Source organism: Rattus norvegicus, chromosome 1 (genome assembly GCF_021556685.1).
Source record: "Rattus norvegicus strain SHRSP/BbbUtx chromosome 1, alternate assembly SHRSP_T2T, whole genome shotgun sequence".
Taxonomy (NCBI): Eukaryota; Metazoa; Chordata; class Mammalia; order Rodentia; family Muridae; genus Rattus; species Rattus norvegicus.
Window position 1 is genome coordinate 4,341,948 of NC_141534.1, and position 23,095 is coordinate 4,365,042.

At 45.7% G+C, this 23,095-nt stretch overlaps 1 protein-coding gene and 1 non-coding gene across 4 annotated transcripts in view; both read right to left on the minus strand.

Annotated features, from left to right (window-relative positions):
• Sash1 (SAM and SH3 domain containing 1) overlaps positions 1-23,095 on the minus strand; it is a 298,706-nt gene that overhangs the window by 95,528 nt on the left and 180,083 nt on the right.
• LOC120100357 (small nucleolar RNA SNORA36 family) lies at positions 6,874-7,003 on the minus strand. The gene has a single exon (XR_015655763.1). It is a non-coding gene; the product is annotated as a small nucleolar RNA SNORA36 family (small nucleolar RNA).

Here is a 23,095-nt window from a genome sequence, read left to right on the forward strand (position 1 = left end):
TCAGAACTTGGTTCAAAGTCCAACTGGTCTTGTGTGGATCTCTGGTGCAGTCACCATGCCTGCTGCTTACAGCCCACTCTGGAAGGCAGAGACTTAAACCGGGGAAACAATAAATACATAGAGAACTTTCGAGCTTAAAATGCATTTCTGTAAAAAAAAAATGCATTTCTGTAAGAAAAGAAAATACTATTTGCAAATACACAAAGCTCAAGGCAAAACCAGCTGCTTGACAAAAACCAACACATAGGCACATGTGTGCCTCTACCTGCTTGTCCAGGGATACACATGTGTAGTCTGGTCCCGTTACCAGCATGTACGTCAAATGAAATACTAATCAAATGAATATTCTTTTCCAGTGCATTCCAACCTGCCGTGCTACACACCAGACTCCAAACCCACCTGAGGGCAGAAATAAGGTCCTGGAAAACGGCTTTCATGACCCATCCCTCTCTCCAGCTGTTTCCAAGTTCTTGTGGAAATTCACATTTCTCTGTCCCTTTACTGCTGCCAGAATCCCATGCCAAATGAACTTTACAGCTGGAAAGGAAGGAGGGACAAACCACCGTGCTGTTCCAAAGACAGAAAAGGAGAACACCAAGCACCCACCAGCTCAGCTCAGGGCCAACTTCTCCTCCTCCACAAGGACCACAGGAAGGAAATGGAAAAAGCCAGGCTCCATGGCTTAGTTCCTCAGTGGAACAAGAGGGAAAAGCAAAATGCCTCATGCTCTCACTGGTATGCTACTTTAACTCAGGGAGAGCCATAGTCGACACTGGTAAGTGTGGCTTTAGGGCCAGTGAGATGGCTCAGTTGGTAGGAGCCCTCGCTGCCAAACCGGACAATCTAAGTTCAATCCCTGGGGTCCACAAGGTAGATGGACAGAACCAACTCCCTGCAGTTGTCTTCTGATCCTTTCCTGCGTGCTGTATGTGCGTGCACACATACACAGAAGCATAAAGAAAACATAACAGAGCATTTCACATAAAGAAGGTCTGCATGAGAAGAGTTCAACACAACTAGCCCCGACTTTCAAGGCTTAGTAGGTCTAGAAGATGATACCTAGTGGCAACATCTAGCCTTCACACCCACACATGTGGGCAAGCAACACACACACACACACACACACACACACACACATTCACTCTTAAACACACTCACACTCCACACACTCACATGCTCACTCATTCACACTCACATATACACTCACACATACACCCACACACTCACTCACTCTTATACACACACACACTCACTCACACACTCACACTCACATACACACTCACACACTTTCACATTCACACCCTCACATACATTCACACCCTCACACACTTATCCACACTCACACTCACTCACACACTCACACTTACACACTCTCACATTCACACCCTCACATAGATTCACACCCTCACACACCCTCACACCCTCACACACCCTCACACACATTCACAGTCATACTCCACACACTCACACACATTCACATATACACTCACACTCACACTAACACACTCACACTCTCACACACACTCCTACAGTCACACCCTCACACAACCTCACACACTGACATACACACACACACTCTCTCTCTCACACACACACTCACTCACACTCACTCACACACTCACTCACACTCACATACACACTCTCACATTCACACCCTCACATACATTCACACCCTCACACACCCTCACACACTCACACACATTCAGTCATACTCCACACACTCACACACATTCACATATACACTCACACTCACACTAACACACTCACACTCTCACACACACTCCTACATTCACACCCTCACACAACCTCACACACTCACATACACACACACTCTCTCTCTCTTTCTCTCTCTCTCTCACACACACACACTAAGGTAAAAGAGATAACTGAGGAAAATACCCAGTGTTAACCTGTAGTCTCCATGTTCACACACATGCAAAAAACACTTGCGTGCACATGCGTGCACACACACCTCTGGGGAAAAAAAAGAACCTATAACTAGCTGTTATACTATAGAAAGAAAATTTTAAAAAAATTTTTTAAAGGAGTCTCTGGAGGTTGAGACGAATGTCAAAGTTTAGTCTGTGGCACACTTTATAACACATGCTTGCAAAATCGGATTTATAATGGAAACACAGGCAGGGAAGGCTCCGATGTAATAAACATAAATGATATGTTTCTGTTCTTGTGTGGTGATTTTCTTCCCTCCTGAGCATTAATCTTTGGATGACTTACTCTATAAATTATTGAACTTAGTTCAAAAGCAAATGAAATTTAAAATACCCATTTATTGAATGGCAAAAGTGCCATGTTGAAATTACCGTGATTTATCTGTTTCTTTAACGATTCCTGTAGCAAACTTACTTCATTGCTCAAAATTATTACCTGGATGCATAGTCTACTCCGGTCGAAGCGTAAATCTACTCGAGAGGCACAGCAGCAGCCATTTGTCAAGGTCTTGTTCGTCACTTCACAGCCACGAGGCCAACTTTGGCTCTCTACAACTCTAAACTGCTCTGCTCTGTGCTGTACTAATTGTTGACAGAGGGGACAGGAAGGGGAGAAGCACCATCTAACCGGGAGCATGTTCACTCGCCAGGCCCAAATGCAGCGGCTCAAACAGGAAGCAGAGGTTGACCCCGTGAGGACAATCCCCAACCCGGTGGATTGTTAATGGATGGTTAATCCTCATCTGTGTGACTGGACTTGGAACGACTTAGAAGACACAGGTATGGGTGTGTCTTTAAGGACACTTGCAGAGGTTTAACTGAGCATCCTGAGTAGGCTGGGGTAGCATACTCAATAAAGAGGAGAAGGAGGGGGCCATCTGCACTGATACCTGACAGTCAGTAACGCAGTATAATGGAGGATCCCCTAATGTGATCCAAATACGATCCTGCTCCCTTCATTTTGCTTTTTGGTGCTGTAGTTTGAGTTGGAACACTTGGTCCTCAGCTGGCACTGCAGTTTGGGGAGGTGATGGAACACTGTAGAGACAGAGGCTCACTAGAGGAAGTATGTCACTGGAGCCAGGCTTCCAGGTTTTATAGCCTGGCCCCACTCCCTGTTTGCTCTCTGCTTCCAGACTGCTGATGTCTGATGGGATGGCCTTGTGGCTCTGCTCTCTGGGCGTGTCAACCAAAATAAACCCTCTCTCCCTGAAGTTGCTTGGGTCACGGTATTTATCACAAAGAGGAGAGGGAGAGAGAGAGAGAGAGGCAGAGAGACAGAGAGAAAGAGGCAGAGACAGAGAGACTATAACAAGACAGTCAAGTAGTTGGAAAAAGCAGCTATTGCAGTGACAGGTGTTTACGGAGCACTAATGACTGTGGACAGGTGATTACGGAGCACTAATGACTGTGGGTACTAACAACACCGAAGCCAGGACATCACCGCTCACCAGTGAGAGAAGTTCTAGTCTGAAAGCCCACTTCTCTCCATTATCTAGAGGAAGTCTTTCTCTGTCTCTCGCTGTGTCTCTGTCTCTCTGTTTCCCCCTCACCAATCCCCATGCCACCCACCCCCTCTCTCTGGGCCTGGTGGTATAGCTCAGTGCAAGAATCTGTGTTTAGCATGTGTGAGGCCCAGGGTGCTAGCCCCAGTACTGTGGAAACAGAACAAAACTGACCCATTTTCCTCCACCTGAGGGATATGCCACATAAGCTAACGGACTAAATACCTCGAGATAGAGACTGCCTGCGCTGGGCAGATGGCTGTACTGCCATGTGTTAATGTGTCAAACCATCCCTGGGGAAGGGAAGGTTGGAAGGTCCCTGGGGCTTGATGGTCAGCTAGTCTAGCCAATCACTGAACTCCAGGTTTGGTGACAGACCCTGTCTCAAAATCTAAGATAAAAGCCATTGAAAAAGATATTGACCTCTGCCCATATGCATGCACTGACATACATGTCAACAAACATGTGTGGCCCTACCTACACTTGCTATACTTTCATGTGTGTGTGTGTGTGTGTGTGTGTGTGTGTATGTGTGTGTGCGCGCACATGCACACACACACACACATACATGGGGGGGCAGTGAGGAGTGTCGATAAGTTAATAAGAAACATTACTTCAGGTAGGAAATAGGCTTATGCTTTTAAGAAAATAAATCACAGAAATAAAGGTTTGAAGGAGTGCATGTACTAAGAAGTATTCAATATTGCCTGATCAAATATATATGTCAATCAGAAGCCCACAGTCATAGGAGCTAGAAAGGCAGGTGGGGACCTTAAATGTAGTTTTTATTCCCTTTTTAAGTTCTTCCGATTTTTCTTTCCCCTACAGTATGTATATTCTACTTTTACAACCATAAAGCAAGATGATTCTTTTCTATTTAAATTATATCAGAACTCTCATGTCACCTGTGGTTCAAGATTGCATGCACTGTATTAAAATCTCATATTGTTAACCGGGACCTAACACATTTGGGACACGGAACCGTGGTAAGGGTTTTGTTTTGTTTTTTGTTTGTATTGTATTGGTTGTAATGATAACTAATTTCTTCTCTATAGTTCTTTGTGAAACATTTGTCATTTAAGGATGCAAGCTTGGTAGCAATCTCAGCCTTTGGGAGATAGGATCAGGAGGGTCACAAGTTCAAGGTCATCCTCAGCCTCATGGTTAGAGGCCAGCCTGGGCTGCATTAACCCTGTCTTACATCCACCCCTCAAAACAGAATGCACACCTCATATTGTGTTATTTTTATTACACTGTATAATTTAAAATTCTGAAACAAGTTTTTTTCTATCACAGTTGTGCATTCTCTCTCTCTCTCTCTCTCTCTCTCTCTCTCACACACACACACACACACACACACACACACACACACACACACACACCACTCTGTGGTAGCATGAAGAGGAAGCCCGTTCTCATCTTTGCTCAGTTAGACCTCAGTCACCTGAATAGCATGAAGTTGGTAATCGCAAAGCTGTTACACATATGACATACTCAGGAAATCTGCATGTAAGCAGTTCGGTGTGCCTGTATTTCCCTCCCAGACAGAGAATGTTTTTCCTCAGGTAAAGTAAACAAATAACCCCAAGCAGAGTACAGATAGGAACCATATTCAGACACGATGGTCAAGGCAGAACACACACGGCCCTTCCCTAGGTCCATAGCAGGACAGATAAGAGCAGGGAGGCCTGGATACACGGATCGACATACCTGGGAAAACAGCAGGAGGAACCTGGCAATGTCCCTAACCACTTCCAGTCTATCTGAAAGGGAAGTCAACACAGGTAGGGTTAGAGCTAGAAAACCGAGATGGGAAGAGTTGGCCCACAACATGAACAGATCTGGTGTTTTTGGTTTATTGTTAAGGTTTTGGTTTTTTTAGTATGTGTATGCGTATGTGCACACATGTGTGTGCATGTGTGAGTGTCCACGAGGGTCAGCAGAGGACGTTAGATCCTGTGGATCTGGAGACACAGAGAGTTACGAGCCAGCTTAAATGGATCCTGGTCACCAAGCTCCGGTCTTCTACAACCAATAGAAAGTACTCCTGACTGCTGACCCACCTCTCCACCCCTCCATATCTCAGCTTTTAAAGACGTTTACTTCTAAAGCGGTAGGAAACCATTTCCAAGCCAGACATACTTTTCCCTATGGAGCCTTAAAACAATGTATGCTAATCGAAGCATTCAAACCTGACCCTTCTCATTCATTCCATACAATTTGACACAGAGGATCCTGGGAGGGTACTAAGCCTTTACCAGAAGAACAAAGCTAGGCTGAGAAAACATGAACTTCAGGTGTTAGAAAAGTTACAGAGAGTAGACCTGAAGGCTCTTCTTTGATTATGCTAAACTCTCCTCACCACACAGGTGCCTTTAACCCCTCATGAAAACTCCCATGGTCTGCGGCAATGGAGTGGACTCTTTAGGTCTTTGCCATAAATTACACACAGAGCAGTAAGTAAAAAAAAAAAAAAACAAACTTCCTTAAAAATCTCACCCAAAGCGTTCGAGAGCTGCTCCCTATGAGAAGGGCAAACAGGAAAGGAGGAATCACCAGGCAACTTCAGTGTTGAGCAAAGAATAGAGACATCTTCTGAAGGTCATGATTCAAGCTTCAAGGTTAAAGTGTATTTTTTTTTTTGACAGAACCTTAAGAAAATTAGAAGCTCGAATGAGAAGTCGAGTGAATGGTCGAAGAAAAATTATTAAAATATAAGGGGGGGGGGGGGAACGTGAGACATTGTGGTACAAAGAGCCGGTGTGCTACACACAGCGGTTATCAATTAAAAATGTATAAATCAATTCAAGTCGTATTAATGAGGTGTTTGCACTGTAGATTTGATTCATAAAGCATGAAGAGAGAGGGAGAGAGAGAGAGAGAGAGAGAGAGAGAGAGAGAGAGAGAGAGAGAAACACACTCAAGGAAGCGCAGGAGCCCCGCCAGCTCTATAAATACCTTCTGCCACATGTGCCAGGGTTTTGCTAGGGATCACAAACAGTCAGGCCATTTGTCCCTACTTATCCTGAGATCTTCACAAAACACCAGAGAGGCGGGCAGTGCCAATAAAAGCGCAGAACTGATTTCTTAAACAACAACTCTTAGTCGATGTCAATCAACCAATACATGTAAAGGAGAAATCCGCACGGAGGTGTTAGCCTAACTCCAGAAAGACTGGCAGCAAACACCTGTGGGTTACCTGCTCTGTGCACATCATAAGCCCCACCTGCTACCTCAGTACCCACCAAGGACGCCCCACCAATTCTCACCTTGTGTCTGCCTCCCCTCAGAGCACCCACTGGCCCTCCGCCCAGAAATCAAGCCTGTCTCAGGTTGGATGAGCAACCCTCCACAAGACATTTTAAAGACTTCATCCCCGGGCTAGGGCTACTGGGAGGTGGCGAATATTTTGTTTTAACTGGTGTAGGCTAGGAAGTCTATGAATAGAGTAATACTCTCTATTCAACCATTTCTCTCAGTCACTTTCAGTGTCCCGAAGTTTAGGGAAGTTTAGGGAAGCTGCCCTGAACTGAACTCGACACTCTGGGGTGCGTGTGGCGCAATCCGTAGGGGGTGGAACCTAAGGAGACATCGTGTGAATGAAAAACGGAAAAAGTCCCCCATCGTCTTGGGCATTCTGAATTCTTGGTCCCCGGGTGGTCGCACAAGAAATGTGGCCTTGCTGGAGGAAGTTTGTCACACTTTGAGGTTTCAGAGCTCGCTATCATTCCCAGGGAGGGTTATCTCTCTCCCTGCTTCATGCTTATAATGTAACCTGTTTCCTATTTCTGCTACCATGCCCTGCTGCCCTGCCGTGACCAACTCTTACTCCTCTAGAACCAGAAGCCAAAATAAACTCCCTATTCTTGACGAGAAGTGTTTTATCACAATAAGGGAAAAGCAGTAAAGTACAGACATCATCATCTCACAGCGGAAATGCTCTCAAAGGAGCTAGTAGGACCCTGTCTCTTTCCCTCTCTGTTTGCCTTTCCCTCCTGGCTCATGAGATCCCTAGATTACTCTGCAAGAGACCCCTGCCAGAGGGTTGCCAGAGGCCCAAAGCAATGTGTCCTTTGATTTTACATCAGACCCTCCAAAATCATGAGCCTAATTTAATTAACCTATTATCTTTATAAACTGGTTACCTCAAGGGTTTCGTTATAGTAATGCAAATCAGGCTAATAGAATCTAAGTCTTCCTTACTCCGTGCCTACCACTCACAGTACTTACCCAATACTTGTCTGACACCACACATTTTGTCACAGGCACTTCATGTTTTTTATCTAGTCCCCGCCCCCAAAAGTTTGTCAAAAAGCTGAGACACAGAGAGGTCTTCTCCAAGGCATGTGTTAGGAGAGACTGAGTCTGTGGAGGGTCCCTGACATACATGGGTGCACAGTCCACACAGCTGTGTTCATCTGCTGAACCCTGTGATTGGTGCTCATGCAAAAAGGCTTCCTTCAGCTTCCAGGGCTTTCTGTCCTCCTCCCCTCCCTAGCCTGCACCCACCCTTCTGTTCTGTTCCTTTCCTAAGGCCTGGTTCTCATAATGTGCAGTAACCCGCTCTTCTCTCAGGATAGGGATTTCTGCTTGGCCTAGTACCTGAGTTCTACTCGCTCCTAGGCCTAACAAAAAGCAGCCATCTAAGTACTTTGATGGACTCAGTTTCCCAGCAGTACACGAATCTGTTAGCCTGTCTTGAAGACTGTGTACAGCAGATCTCTCCAACAGGTGTGGCCAAAGGGCAGGTCGATCTCCCAAGTGCCTCTCACCCCTTTGTGTTTGCAATGACTGACTTTGGGAGTTTGGTCATTCATAAGCAAAGCACTTGCCTAGCCAGAGTAAAGCCCTGGGTCCTACCTCTACCACCACCGCTGCCACCACGAGATGAACAAACAAATACTGGTTCTGTCTGGCAAAAGCTAGAAGTTGTAAAGCGAGGTGTTGAAACTCACTTCGTAATTACTTAAGACCCAAAAGAATTTTTGGCAATGGTGCCCTTCTCTCTTCAGACAACCCCCTTCCCCAACAGAGACACTGTCCTGAGCCAGTGAAAGGCAAGCAGGACCTCCCTTTCTGCAAGCCACAGAGGGGCCCACCACCTGTCAGAGGGCATGCAGTTAATTGGGTGACACTTGTGAAGGGCTTTGCGACATGTAGCACATATGTCATCCCAGATCTCACACATGGCGCCCCACGCTGCAAAATCCGAGAGCTATTTTTAAAATCCACCAGTTGAGCAGGACTTACAAGTGTCTCCTGCAGTGCGCTGTGAATTCGTTATTTGTCCACTGAGAGAGAGAACATCAGAAAGTGTCACGATTGTGGGGTGGTGCTGAAAAGGTTATAGAGAATATTTTTCACCTCCCCCACCTTCATCCCCCACCCCCAAAAAACTCGTGAAGTTGCACTCCATGTCAAGCTTGGAGGGAAACCATGAAGAGCTTGCTGTGTTTCATGCAATCTTTTGAAAGCAAGCAATTCCAGGGGAAATGAGGGAAGAGACTATGGATGTCACTTACACATAAGCAGTGAATCACAACCCTTGGGGCCATCCCAGGACATGCTCAACGGTCTTCAGGAGTGGCTCACACAAGAACAAAAGCAGCTTCCCTATGGCCTGGCTGTCCAAGTGTCTCTGCGGGTGTGGGTTGAGATGCGGTATCACGTTTTCCTACCAAATCATAATTACGCAAAAGCTTTTCTGGCTTCAGGAAAAAAAAAATCAAGGGTTTACTTTTAATTAATGAGGGTAGGTCCCTAATTCCCTCTTTCAAAGTGCTTCTTTTTGCTAAAGGGAATCCTATGAATTAGTGGGGAGGTTTAATGAATTGCCTCTGGCTAAGAGGTCTGAGGGTAGCCCCCCACCCCACCCTACCCCCATCAGAGTGACATTTGTCCAATGACAGAACTACTGACAGCTGCCCACATTCTACCTGGCTTCCCCTTTAATACAGCCACGTGCTGGCTCAGGGACCTCTGTCCTGCTGGCTCTCTGAAGATTCCCATCATTTGTTTCACGTCTTGGAGTCTGCAGGGGCAAGTGCTAGCATGCTGCCAAATCCTTCTGGATTTATCTTTTACTGTCTCGTGTCTCGCACAGCACTTGGATCACACGAAGTTCCTACTCAAAGCTGAGTTATAACTCACCTTGAACCTAGCTGTTTTAGGGGAACAGTTTTGTGTGGCGTTTCGTTAATAAAACTCCTTCAAGTTTTGCTTTACCGGTCTTGTTTTCAACCTCGTGCAATGTGACAAAATGTTGGGGACTCTGTGGAGAAACGCCTGTGTGGAGCAAGTGTCACAAAATGTCAGGCTCGTCCCTTGTGCTTACCACTTAACAGAGAGAAGGGAAGACATATAAGAACAAGCACCCAGGGTCCTTCAGAGTATTGAAAACTCCATTCACGAGGTCGCCCAACACCATCAAAAAAATACCGACATTTACATTATGATTTGTAACAGTAGCAAAATTATAGTTATAAAGTAGCAACGAAAATAATTTTATGGTTGGGGGTCACCACAACAGGCGGGACTGCATTAAAAGGTCGCAACCTTAGGAAGGTTGAGAATAATCTAGACTACCTAGACACACGTGACTATTACTGACTAAAACCAATACCTCAATTCTTCAGCTGCCAAACACACAGGAGTAGCACTAACTCAGGAATTCTAAATTCATTTGCCACTGGAAGCCCTACATATCTATCATCAGAAAAGTAAGAAAACATGGAGATAGAGAGATGACTTGGCATTTAAAAGTAATAAGTGGCGGGGTTGGGGATTTAGCTCAGTGGTAGAGCGCTTGCCTAGGAAGCACAAGGCCCTGGGTTCGGTCCCCAGCTCCGAAAAAAAGAACCAAAAAAAAAAAAAAAAAAAGTAATAAGTGTTCTTCCACTGACCCAAGTTTGGCTCCCAGCTCACAGTGACATGTAATTCCAGTTCCGGGGGACCGGATAACATTTCTCGGACATCTGCAGGCTGGGGCACACATGTACATACACTCAGTACACGCTTGTGCTTGCTCATGTACGAGCGCCCCCATGTGCGGACACACACCCACTTAAAAATGAATAAATTTTTGGAGAAGCAAGAGAACCGTTTCCAAGCTGGGCACAGCGAGATATGTCTCTCGTTCCAGAAATGTGGGAGTCTGAGGAGGGAGCACCGGTAGAGTCAAGTTCAAAGCCGAGCTGGGAAGACCATCACCACCTCATCCAATTTAGTCTTTATCAAGGCAACAGTGTTGTTACATCCGCTGAGCACAACCCGCCTGCCGCTGTGCTTGGTAGAGCCTTACAGAGATGCTTCTGTTCTTGCACTGGTTAATACTGATTGTCAACTTGACGGGATTTAGAATCGTTGGAGACGGGTCTCTGGGCTTATGTGGAGAGATTGTTCAGATTAGTGAAGATCACCTTAATGTGGGCATGAATTGGGGTCCTGGATTGACTAGGAAGGGTAAGTCTAGTGGGTGCCAGCATCATCTCTTCTGTCCCCTGGCTTTGCATGCAATAGGAGCAGCCTCCCCAACTGCCTACTGTCACCCCTTCCCAACCACAATAGACTATGACCTCCTCCTGCAGGCAAAATTAACCCCTTCCTCCCCTAAGTGATTTTCATCAGACATTTTGTTTCAACAAATGTACTACTGTACCACTGTACACACTGTACACACCACACACAGCGGAATGATGGCTCCTGGGAGCATACACTTTCACCTGCTTCACCGATGCAGGGCAGGTCCACAACCAGTGGCTGGGCACACAAGAGGTACTTAATAAGTATGTGTTGGCTAAGATTTTAGAAGATCACTCCTCATAATTACCACTATTATCGTTAGGGTTTTTTTTCCCTCTTCTTCTTCCTCCTCTATCTCTTCCTTTTTTCCCCCCTACCTTTGAGATAGGGTCCCAATATGTAGCCCAGGCTAGCACAAAATTTGTCAACTTCCAGTCTCAGTCTCTCTACTACTGAAATTAGAGCTCAAGTTTGGGGCCAGCCTGGGCTACATGGTGAGCTCCTGTCTCGCAATAAATAAAACAAAGTGAATAAAACAGCTCCATGTTTACTGGAGTTATAAGAAATCACCATTTCTGGGTTCACAGGCTAAAATGTTTCCCTCCCATCTCTAAGTTTCATCATTGAAACCAGAGCAATATTCTAACACACTGAGTCCCTTCCTTTAAAAATACAGGTTTTTCTTTTCTTCAACGCTAATAATGTTCCTGTAATTAACCCCATGCATCTGTTTTGCGGAAGGATCCTTGCCCTGGGAACTCAATAGAAACAGAAGTAGCCACAATGCAAACGCCACAGTTCAAAGTCAAACACCACATGCTTTGTGTGTCTTTTTATATCGGTATTCAGGAAACTTTTCTTTTTGTTCTTGGAAGCATTCAGTGCAGCTATGATGTCCTAAAGAATTCTTACTTCAAGATATTAGCATGTGCCAGGCTTTGCGGTGCAGGTCTAGAACCCTGGCCCTAGAGAGTTAAGTTAGGAAGCTAAGCAGGGGGTTAAGTGTTTGGCCACATAATGAGACTGAGGTCAGCCTAGATTGAGAGAAGCCTGTTTCAAGAAAAGAAGAAGAGAAGGAGGAGGAGATAATTACTAAAAGGTCAAAGGCATTATTTTTATTATTAATGTATTGGTTTGGTTTTGTTTGTTTTGAGACATGGTCTCTCTATATACAGTGTTGGAACTTACCATGTAGATCAGGCTGGCTTTGAACCCACAGAGATCCTGTTGTCTGTGCTTCTAAAGTGCTGGTATTAAAGGCATGCACCACCATACCCAGCCTGCCTGCCTCCTTCCCTTCTTTTCTTTTTGTGTTTGGGACAGAGTTTCTCTATGTAGCCTTAGCTATCCTGAAACACTCTATGTAGATCAGGCCGTTCTTGAACTCACAGAAATCCGCCAGCCAAGTGCCAGGGTCTAAGGAATGTTCTTCTGCACCCAGATAAAGGGGACCTATTTTTATTCCACGAAGTCTAAGACATAGGTTAAATATTCGATTCATGTTGAGTAGATGTGGTTGTGTAACGTTAAATTCCAAAAATTCAGTGCCCTGCTATTCCATCCGGGCTCCTTGTATAGGAAAAAACTTTCCTATTACGTTCCTCATGGCGCCCAGGGTAACGTCGGCACTCAGTCACTATTTGGTGACTGAATGGCGATTCAGTTGGGTGAGGTGGTTAAATGAGATAATACTGACCCAGGACTCCACGATTCTTATGACTGCCCACAGATTCACGAGCAGAGGCTTCAAAGCACCTCGGGGTAACTTGTGGCGCTTGGGCCTGCTTGTCAGTGGGGCCTCCTTTATGACCCATCTTAGGCAGCAAACTTCTGAAGCCCCGTGGTTGCTTGCCACCTTATAAAATGCAGCTTCCTGTAATGTGGGTTGTGACTCTAAGTCCAACCTTATAATTAAGGCTACCCTATAGACAAAAATGTAATGTCGGTAATTACGGCTCCTCGGTTTTATAGGAAGGGAGATGACCCTTGCATCAAGAGGCCCCATTCTGACAGCTTTAAGGAAATCTGCTCCAGATTATCCGTCCTCTGTCATGATTTGGGCTGGGAGTCGTTAAAATGTGGGTATGGCGTCCACAACCTTTTTCTGCTTACAAACAAACGTGTACTTGAGTACTTCAACAGCTTCTTATAGTGGGCCGTTCCAAGGACTGCTCCCAAGACACATTCAAAAATTCACTGTCCTGAGAGGCTCTGTCCTCTGTGTGTTTACAGCTGCTGGTTGACCAACACACAGTGAATAGACTCCCACAGGCAATGTAGCATGTGTCTGTGTGTCAAGGAAAGAGTGTTCCCTTGTGGTACGTGAGAAAAGCAACCTGCACAGTGACCAGGCTGTCATTTGACACATGCCACATGACTGCCTCCAGCAGTTCAACTTTATTACAGACACAAGGAAATCTTCTGCTGCTTGGCTTTAAATACGAATGCAGTCTTTTAAGGACAATGTTAAAGTCGCTTGGTTTAAAAACCCTTATAGAGTCCGTCAGTGTCAAAATAGCTCTCTCCTCTCTCTTCAGTCATAACGGCAGCATCTTGTCAGCGTCCCACTTTAAAGAGAGCAAAACTAAGCTTCAATATTCTGTCATAAAAGTCCTAAGCTCAGTATTTCTACCCACAGAATACCTCTGGTTCCTATCCTCCATAACTGGGCATCCAGTAGACAGATGCTGAGTTGCTGAAAAGGATGAGCCCACTTTCAACAAAGCTGTGACCTTAGCACAGCCATGCCAGGGTTTACAATGTGAGAAGAAAATAAATAGTACACAGCAATGTACAAGACAGAAGAGCAGACAGTACGCTATACGTACAAATAACAATACCACGGACAGTCAGAAACAAACGCTTCTCTTCTCCTGGAGGAACCAGGGAGGGCCGGGAGAGGAAATGGCATTAGAGCAGCACAGTAATGAGACAGGCATGATCAATGGATCTACGGGAGGCGGGAGGAAGGGAGTCTTCAAAACAAAGCATTTGGGCTGGGGAGATGGCTCCCTTAGGAAAGTGCTTGCCATGTGATATAAGGGCCTGGGTTCAAATTCTCAGGACTCACCTAAAGCTCATGTGGCAGTGAGCATCTGTGATCCAAGGGCTCTGGTGGGGGGATGGGAAGTGGGAAGATCCCCAAAAGCTCCCGGGCCAGTTAATTTGGCACACAGAGTGGGATACAGGAGGTTTTATCTTAAATGAGGTGGGAGGCAAGGAGACTCACCATCCCAGGTTGTCATCCGATCCCCATACAGGTACATGATCTTGCTTTTCTACTACTGCCTTGATGAAAATCCATGACAAAAAGCCAACTGGGGAGGAAAAGAGTTTACCTGGCTTATGTATCCTGAATCACAGTCCACAGAGAAAGCCAGTGCAAAAAAACACTGGGCACAAACTTGGAGGCAGGAGTGCATGCCGAGGCTGTGGAAGGGTGCTGCCCGCTGCCTTGATGCCTGTGGGCTTATCCATTCTGCTTTCTTAGAGAACCCAGGACCGCCAGCCACAGTGGACTGTGTTCATCCACATCAATCACTAATTAAGAAATACCTCACTGTAGGCTGGGTTTGTCTATAGCCTGCGTCTGTGGAAGCATTTTCTCATTTGAGGCTCCCTCCTTGCAGATGACAATAGCCTGTGTCAAGTTAACATTAAACTAGCCAGCACACACACTGTAGCAGATGTGTTTCCATACTCACGGATGCGTGCACATACACACACACACACACACACACATACACACACACACGCACACACACACTCACGCACCTACACACACATTCATGCACCTACACATGCACGCACAGAATTTTTAAAAATATCTAGATAACGACACCTGAGGGAGAACCTCGCACCCAATGCTTAGGTTGGACAAGGCCTAATTAAGAGCTTAAAGTGGCAAGCTCTTAAAGACAGCGCAGAGATGGAAATAACACCAGATGTGGCCATGGTTTTTGAGGTTTGACACCAAAAATCTCAGGCAAGGGGAAAAAAAAAAACAGATTAATTGGACTTTATCGGAATCATAGAGTTTTGTGCCTCTAATGAATGAGACAGGCTGACTCCATGACAGGCTTCAAACTGGCAGTTCAGGAGACTAGGCTTAAATCTGTTTCCAAGAACTGGGCAAGTCCAGGCAAGTCCAGGCCTCAGATGCTGCCCTGCCACATGGTCTGAGACAAGCAAGGACAATGGGTCAGCAGCAGTTTCCAGACTCCCTCAGCAATGGTTCCCAAATGTCCCTAGAGATAAAGCCCAGAGGTCACCTACCCCTCCCCAGAATTCGCCTAATGTGTTTTAAATCGGGCCTGAGAGCTTACTTTGGAGTCCCCATCTTGGAATGGGAGACCCCAGCATCACAGACTTCTGCAGAATAAAACACTCTTTGCTGTTACATACTATCTGAGTCCAGGGTACAATTCCTCTGCGAATCATGGACCCTTACACCTCGAAGGACAGGGAATGACAACCTGTGAAATATGTGCAAATCACAGAACTGATGATGCAGGATTAATATCCAGAATATATAAAGTGCGCCCACAACTCAACAACAAAAAGAACCAACCCACTTCCCAAAGGGGAAAAACACAAGAACACAGGCATGGATAGATACTTTTCCAAAGGAGATAGATTGAGGGGAGGGGAGGTGGAGATGACACACAACACCCAAAGATCTTGATCCTCAGCAAAATGCAAATCCAAAAGAGGATGTGGTGCCACCGTGCCCATTACCATGATACTATTTACAAAAGAAGCAGAAAGTAAGTGTTGTTGGAGATGGAGAGAAACAGGAAGGTTTGTGTCCCACTGGCAAGATTCAAAATAAGAGACACCAGAGAAAAGCTCCTCGACAGACAAAGTCCCTCAAAATGGCATGCAATCTAATTCTATGTGGTCAGGCTGCTGGGAACCCAACTTGCGTGCACTCTCAACCACTGAGCTATCTCTTCAGTCCCCTAAAAATAAAATAGCATTTGAAGACGAAACTTGTGACAGATAATCCAACATGAATGAACACAGAAGACACTATCCTAAGCGAAATAAGCTGAGGTGGGGGGTGGGAGGGATAAATCTCACTTGTATGTGGGGTCTACAGTAATGGAAGTCTGAGCCAGGAAGTCTAGTGGAGGTCGTCAGGACTGGGAATCGGGTGCAAGGGGATGTCACTGGGCAGGAGGAAATGGCTTCAGTTCTGAAGGGGAAAGGAAAAGTATTCTGAAGGTGGACGGTGGTGATGCGTGTTCAGCAACGTGAAGGACGCACTTTAAAATGGAGATGTTACCCATTTGTTTGGTGGTGCACACCTTTAATCCCAGCACTGGGAGCAGAGGCAGGGGCATCTCTTGTGAGTTTGAGGCCAGCCTGGTCTACAAAGCGAATCCTGGACAGCCAGGGCTGGTTACACTAAGAAACCCTGTCTGGGATAAATCAATCAATCAATCAATCAATCAATTAGTGAATAAGTGAATGAATGAATGAATGAATGAATGAAATGGAGGCGATGAGATTAGAGACCATCTTAGTGGCATGGTGCTTGTCTAGCCCTGGATTTTGTCTCTATGGGGGGATAGGAGTGGATAGAGAATAGATAAAACTCAACCAAAAAAAAAAAAAAAATCCACTCCACTTTCCCTCCCCACACTGGTCAATGCCTTCTAAACCTGCTGGTCCTCTCCAGAACATTCCTGAGCTCAGAGGCCTGCCCTGCCACTCTCTTCCTTACTGGCCTGGCTATCTAAGCCATTTCTCTCTATACCCATCAAGTCCTAGAAAGTAAAAGTAGCATCCTGTCCTCAGTCAGGCTAAGCAGGAGCATCCGGAATCTGTATGCGAAAGGCAGCACCGTTTAACATAATTCGAGAATTACAACAGCACTCAGCAAATGACAGATAACTTCTCTCTTATCTCTCGAAGCTCAGAAACAGGTTTTCCTCCTATCAGTATGGTTCACACTGGGTCTGGTTAATAAAGTCTTTCAGGAGTGCTCTCTGAAGCTCGTCCGGCCAAAACTAACAAGCAGAGAAGCAAGCACAGTGTTGAACAGACAAGTGGGAGAAAAGGACGGCGGTGTTCAACACTTTCACCTCTTTGCAGCAAGCCAGGTGACAGGCACCCAGAAATGAAAGAAATGACCACCTGGAGTAACCTACAGTCCCCAAGCCTTTTGGACCCTGTCCCTTGTCCATCAAAGGATCTCATCCTAAGTCCTTTCTTTACTAGAGAAAAATATCTCCAAGGTGTCCCTGGAAGCTTTTTGCAGCTAAAAATGAGATGGGAATACAAAGAGTATATTGTTGATGTCTGGTTTCTTTTTTCTTTCTTTCTTTTCTTTTTACACATTGAGCAAAGTTAGCAAAAGTAGCAGTCACAATGCCAGGCTAAACCACAAGACCAAGTTTGTCCCCAGCTATGCTGGGTAGGGAACTTGGCCACCAAGCAGAACACGTTTCTATGGTGAGATGGAGTAAGGGACCTGTGTGAAAAGCAAAAAAACGCACAAGCTTCCAGGGTGGGTGACGCCAGCCGGACAGCTGGTGCCAGGACTTGGGGCTGTTTGCACTTGACTCCTGGAAGAGAAGGCAGAAGACTCGGTGTGGGGAGAAGCAGGTGGTGAGGTGAACGAATTAACTTGGATGGGGTGAGGATGAAGAGTTGTTGGCAAGAGCAAGCGAGAACTGGGCTGAGAAAGAGTGCCGGGGTTGGGGATTTGGCTCAGTGGTAGAGCGCTTGCCTAGCAAGCACAAGGCCCTGGGTTCGGTCCCCAGCTCCGAGAAAAAAAAAAAAAAAAAGAAAAAAGAAAGAAAGAAAGAAATGTGATATTTTTGCGCAAGGCCCTGGGTTCGGTCCCCAGCTCCGAAAAAAAGAACCAAAAAAAAAAAAAAAAAAAAAAAGAGTGCCTATGAGTAGGCAGCGCCTCCTGAGCGGCTCTCCCAACCAGGCTGCTCCCACATGGCATGGACCCCCCCCCCCAGAAGTAGAGCAGAACCTCTCAGTTCCAGCCAGCCAGCGCAGCCCATTATCATCATGGGACAGGGGTGGGGGCGCTAAGAGTGGAGCGAGCAAAGGAGCCTCATTCCTCTATACCCTGCTTCCCTATCTTCCTCCTCTTTAGAATAGTCCCTCTAGTACCAGCGTCTGCACTTAGCTCACGTAGTGCGCATGCGCACACGCACCCCAGGCTGTGTCCCTGCGGTCAGAGAGCAAACAGGAAGAAGAGACCCTGTAGGCGGTGTATACAGGGATTGAAAGTGTGTTTATGAGCAAAGCCCAGTCTCTCCCTGGTCAGGAAGAGCTACAGGCGATTTCTCAATCCTTGCAGCTTCCAGTACAGGATTACTTTATCATCCCTGTCGCTTTACAGTCACACACTCAGCTATGCTACACAAAAAGCTTAGACCGCTGCTCCTGGCGAGCTCACCATCGGTCAGAACAGGATTTGAATCGCGGACAGAATGCTTGCCCGCCTAGCACGCACCGAATCCTGGGCTCCATCTCCTGTATGCCCTGCTCGCCGGGCCAAAAACTAACAGGAAGAAGGCACATAGGTAGAGCATCAAAAATGGGGACGGGACTATGGTGAATTATTCTCCTATATTTTAGTCTTTGCAGGTTTTGTTCTCACTGAATTCTGGACTTACACACTTTGATATCTATTATGAGACAACAGCCTATCTCTTAGAACCGCATTAAAAAAAATAGGATTATAGAAGTGACCCTTAAAGCATGAAAGAGCTTTTTATTACCTAATATACTTTAACTGGGAGCCCTTCCTCCTCTAATTAGACGTGTGAACCTCAATGTACTTCACATTTTTATCCGACAGAAGGCTCGGCGGTAATACAAACACTTCCTTCTTGGAATCATTGATTCTCAAATCTCTTGGCTTTTAAAATTAGTTTTTCCTACATCTTTTTTTTTTTAACAACAGAATAATAGAAAACTTCATTTGTTGATGGCAAAATCTAAATAGCTCTCAAATGCTATCTCAACCACTGAGATTCATTCATTCAACAAACACTTACTGGTCACATAGTCTACGCCAAGGTTTGTAGACAATATACACAGTGTATGATCCCCATTGGAAAGGCAAGAAACCAAACTCAAGGTTTTAAGTTTGGGAATTAGCAAAAGAAGGTTGTACGATCTTACGAAAATACCGCAGACCACTGACCTATGTTTTAGGACGTGAATTTTATGGGTTGTACCCGTGGAAGTCCGGCAGGCGGTGCGTGACGTTTTTACGTGGCAGATATCTGTGGAGTAGCGGGCAGAATCAGAGCCACACTGTCAAGTGCAGTCCTGTAATCCCAGCACATGAGAACCTGAGGAGGACCATCCAGAATCTACAGCCTGAGCTATTTATGCACTGAGTCCAAGACTGCCTGGGGCTATACGGTGAGGCGCTCTCAGTCAGTCAACTGATCAATCCATCAGCCGACCAGCCACAGCCTTTAATACAAAGATACCTAAATAAACAGAGGTGAACGTCTACATACAAAACCTTAATTATCATGATGGCTGGCATTAATGCTCTGCCACTGTGTTTTGAGATCTAGTCACACGTCACAGCATTCCGTTTAGCTGTCCCATTAGTTGGTCCTGTTTACTGCACGGCATGAGCTGGGCAGTGATACAAGCTGTCCCTATCCTTAAAGCCAGTGCACTGCAGAGTCCCCAGCCGTAGGCAGGGGCCTTGCTCTCCCAGGCCACTCCAAGCAGACCGTCCCTTTCACTGACACTGTGACTTTCACTTCCGTCCTGCCAACCTAGGCTTTCAACCCATCTCCGTGAGAACAGGTGAGTACTGGAGGCTGAAGTCTGCTGGACACAGATCCCTGTCACCACGACCGAGTGTGACTAACCTGATCTCTATCTGTGAGTGTCTAGTCCCTCTGTAACATGACCTGCCTGACACATGGCTGTGCTTCCTACCCTAACAGCAAGTTCTTTGTGGTACCAAATTACGAAAACACACCAGAACTCCACAAAGCACTTGGTTTCCTTTTCTCTCGTTACCGTTTCCCAACACTTACTCCTGAGTAAAACATATCACGCTTGGGGGTGGGGGATAGGGGCCAAAGCATTTATAAGATACAAAAAAAAAAAAAAAATCTGTTACTTTGCCTGCTGATTAATATACATAATTTTTTAGTTAAAATATTATGGGACTTGAGAGCTGGAGAGATTGCTCAGTGGTTAGAGCACTGTCTGCTCTCCCAGAGGTCCTGAGTTCAATTCCCAGCAAACACATGGTGGCTCACAACCACCTGTAATGAGGTCTCATGTCCTCTTCTGGCATGCAGGCACACATATGGATAGAGCGCTCATATACATAAAATAAATAAATCTAAAAAAAATATTATGGGACTTTCTAAAATCAGGTTGCCTTATTAAAACACTTTGTTTAAAAAGAAAAAAAGTTTATAGGGCCAGCAATATGGCTCAGCCGGTAATGGTGCTTGCCACCAAGCCTGACAACCTGAGTTCAATCCCTGGACCCATGTTGGAAAGAGAATCAACTCCTTGCAAGTTATCCTCTAAGTTCCACATGCATGTACGCTTGCCTGCATGAGTGTTTTCTCTCTCTCTCTCTCTCTCTCTCTCTCTCTCTCTCTCTCTCTCTCTCTCTCTCTCTCTTTCTCTGAAGGGAACAAACAAATGGAAAAATAGAAGAAAATCATTTTAAAAATGAAAACAGCTACAGGTAAAAACTAAAATATCTTTATCTTAATTCAACTTGTCAAATGGGAATTTTCCTGAAGTCTTTTCTGTTGCGTTCTAAAAGAATACAAAGATTACAAACCAAACGCAGTGACAGTGCAGGTATCCTGGTGAGTTGTATATCAACCTGACACAAGCTAGAGTTGTCTGAAAGGAGGGAACTTGATTGAGAAGAGACCTCCATAAGATCCAGCTGTAGGGCGTTTCCTTAATTCAGGATTGATGGAGGAAGGCCCAGCCCACTGTGGGTGGGGCCATCCCTGAGCCGGTGATCTAAGTTCTACAGAAAGCAGGTTGAGCAACCTAGGGGGAGCAAGCCACTAAGGAGCATCCCTCCATGGTCTCTGCATCAGCTCCTACCTTCAGTTCTTGCCATTTTTTGAGTTCTTGCCCTGAATTCCTGTGATGATGAACCGTAATGTCCCTTCCCAAGTTGCTTTTTGGTCATGGTGTTTCATTACAGCAATAGAAACCCTAAGACAGCAGGTCTGTAAACCCCAACTGCTCAGGACACCAAAGTAGGACAACCAAATCAAGGCCAGTCTGGGCTGAGAACATAGCTAGCCCATATAAGGAGAAGGAGGAGGAGGAGGAGGGAGAAAGAGGGGGAGGAGAAGGAAGAGAAGAGGAGGAGAAGGAAGAGGAGGAGGAGGAAGAAGGAGAGGAGGAAGAGGAGGAGGAAGAGGAAGAGAAGGGAGAAGAGGAAAAGAAGGAAGAGGGAGGAGGAGGAGAAAGAAGAGGAAGCAGAGGAGGAAAAAGAAGGAGGAGGGGAGAGAAGGAGGAGGAGGCAGGAGGAGAATGAGAAGAAAAGGAGGAGAAAGAAGAGCTAGCAAGACAGCTGAGCGGGTAAGGAGTTACTAAGCCTAACAACAGGAGTCAGTCCCTGGAACCAGCATGGGAGGAAAGAACTGATCCCTGTAAGTCCCCCCTACACACACACTGTCAGTGAAGGATATTCACCAAAGGTCCAGGCTGGGGAGCATAGTGGATTGGGCCATGCCCATAGGGTTAGATCATCTCCCCTTCTGGATCACTGGTTTTTGCCTCTGTCCCGTAGATTACATACAACTGTTCAGACCCACCCCACAGGTCATTAGAAGAACTCAATAAGGTAAGAGGCATGGAAGCCTTATCAGGCCTAACGTGCTTTTTAAAATGTCACTTCGGTAATTATCAGCGTGGCTATTACCACGGCCTCCTTCACTCCAGTCCGTCGCAGCAAATAAAACACCCTGAGATTGAGACGCGCAGAGCAGTCTAGGCAACGACGCAGGGTGTATCACTGGATAATTATAACATCACTGACATGTGAGGATTCATCAAAAAACATTAACTAGTAAAATTTCCCTTAAGTTACAATTCTCCCTTATAAAGAGAGGCTCGATCTCCCTGAGTTAAGTGCCTGCCTCCAAGCAAACACTCAGTTAAAGCAGAGAAGCGGATTCTGACAGGCCAAAGAGATCAAAGGAATAGCTTAGAGAAGAGAAGCCCAGGACCAAGGAGAAAGGGCAAACACAAACAAATAGGCACACCCTTTGAAATCACAGATGGAAATCCGTCTTCCTCTGGGCATCTTTGTTGAGAGAGCACCGCGCACATTAGAAAAATCACACACACACACACACACACACACACACACACACACACACACACACCCCGCAAACACATCCAGATGTTCGCGAATATTCATGACGCGCTTCCAATTTGGTCTGGACTTGTCTTTGATTTATTTTTGATTAAGTTTCATCGGCTTCTGGTGGATTCCCTGAGATAAATGGTGCAGTGCCGTAGCAGCGCAAATTTAGAGCATCTTCATATTTTATGTAATTGCAGAAAGTCTCTCCAACTCCCCCTTTATAAATGAATAATTTATCCACAGGCCGTGGAAGGCCAAGGCTAGAATCCTGACTCTGAACTCTAATTTTACTGCTAAATATATTAAATTAAGTCTCCACTTGTAATATAGGGCCTGACATTTAGGGGAGGTAGGGCTACAAATGGACAGATCAAGGGGGCGGTGATGTTAGCACGGGATCTTCTTTGATGAGTAAAGCAGGGTATATTACAGATGGTGGTGTTGTCCCCAAGATGTATGTCAGTACATGGCTGCGTCTTACCAGATTCTACACACATGGTTGAAAAGCAGACCCAACCAATGACACAAAACAAACGTTATGGACACTTCGCTATCTTGCTTTCCTCTTCTTAAAAATGCTTGTAGAGGCCATGCCTATAACCCCAGCATTCAGGATGCCGAGGCGTTGGGACCTTCGAAAATTCAAAGGTCGCCTGCAAGTACCAAGTCAGTCTGGGCTACACAGAAAGGCCCTGCCTCAAAAGGCCTAAGTGGATGAATGGATAAATAAATACAAACCTTGAAACTTCCAAACTAAG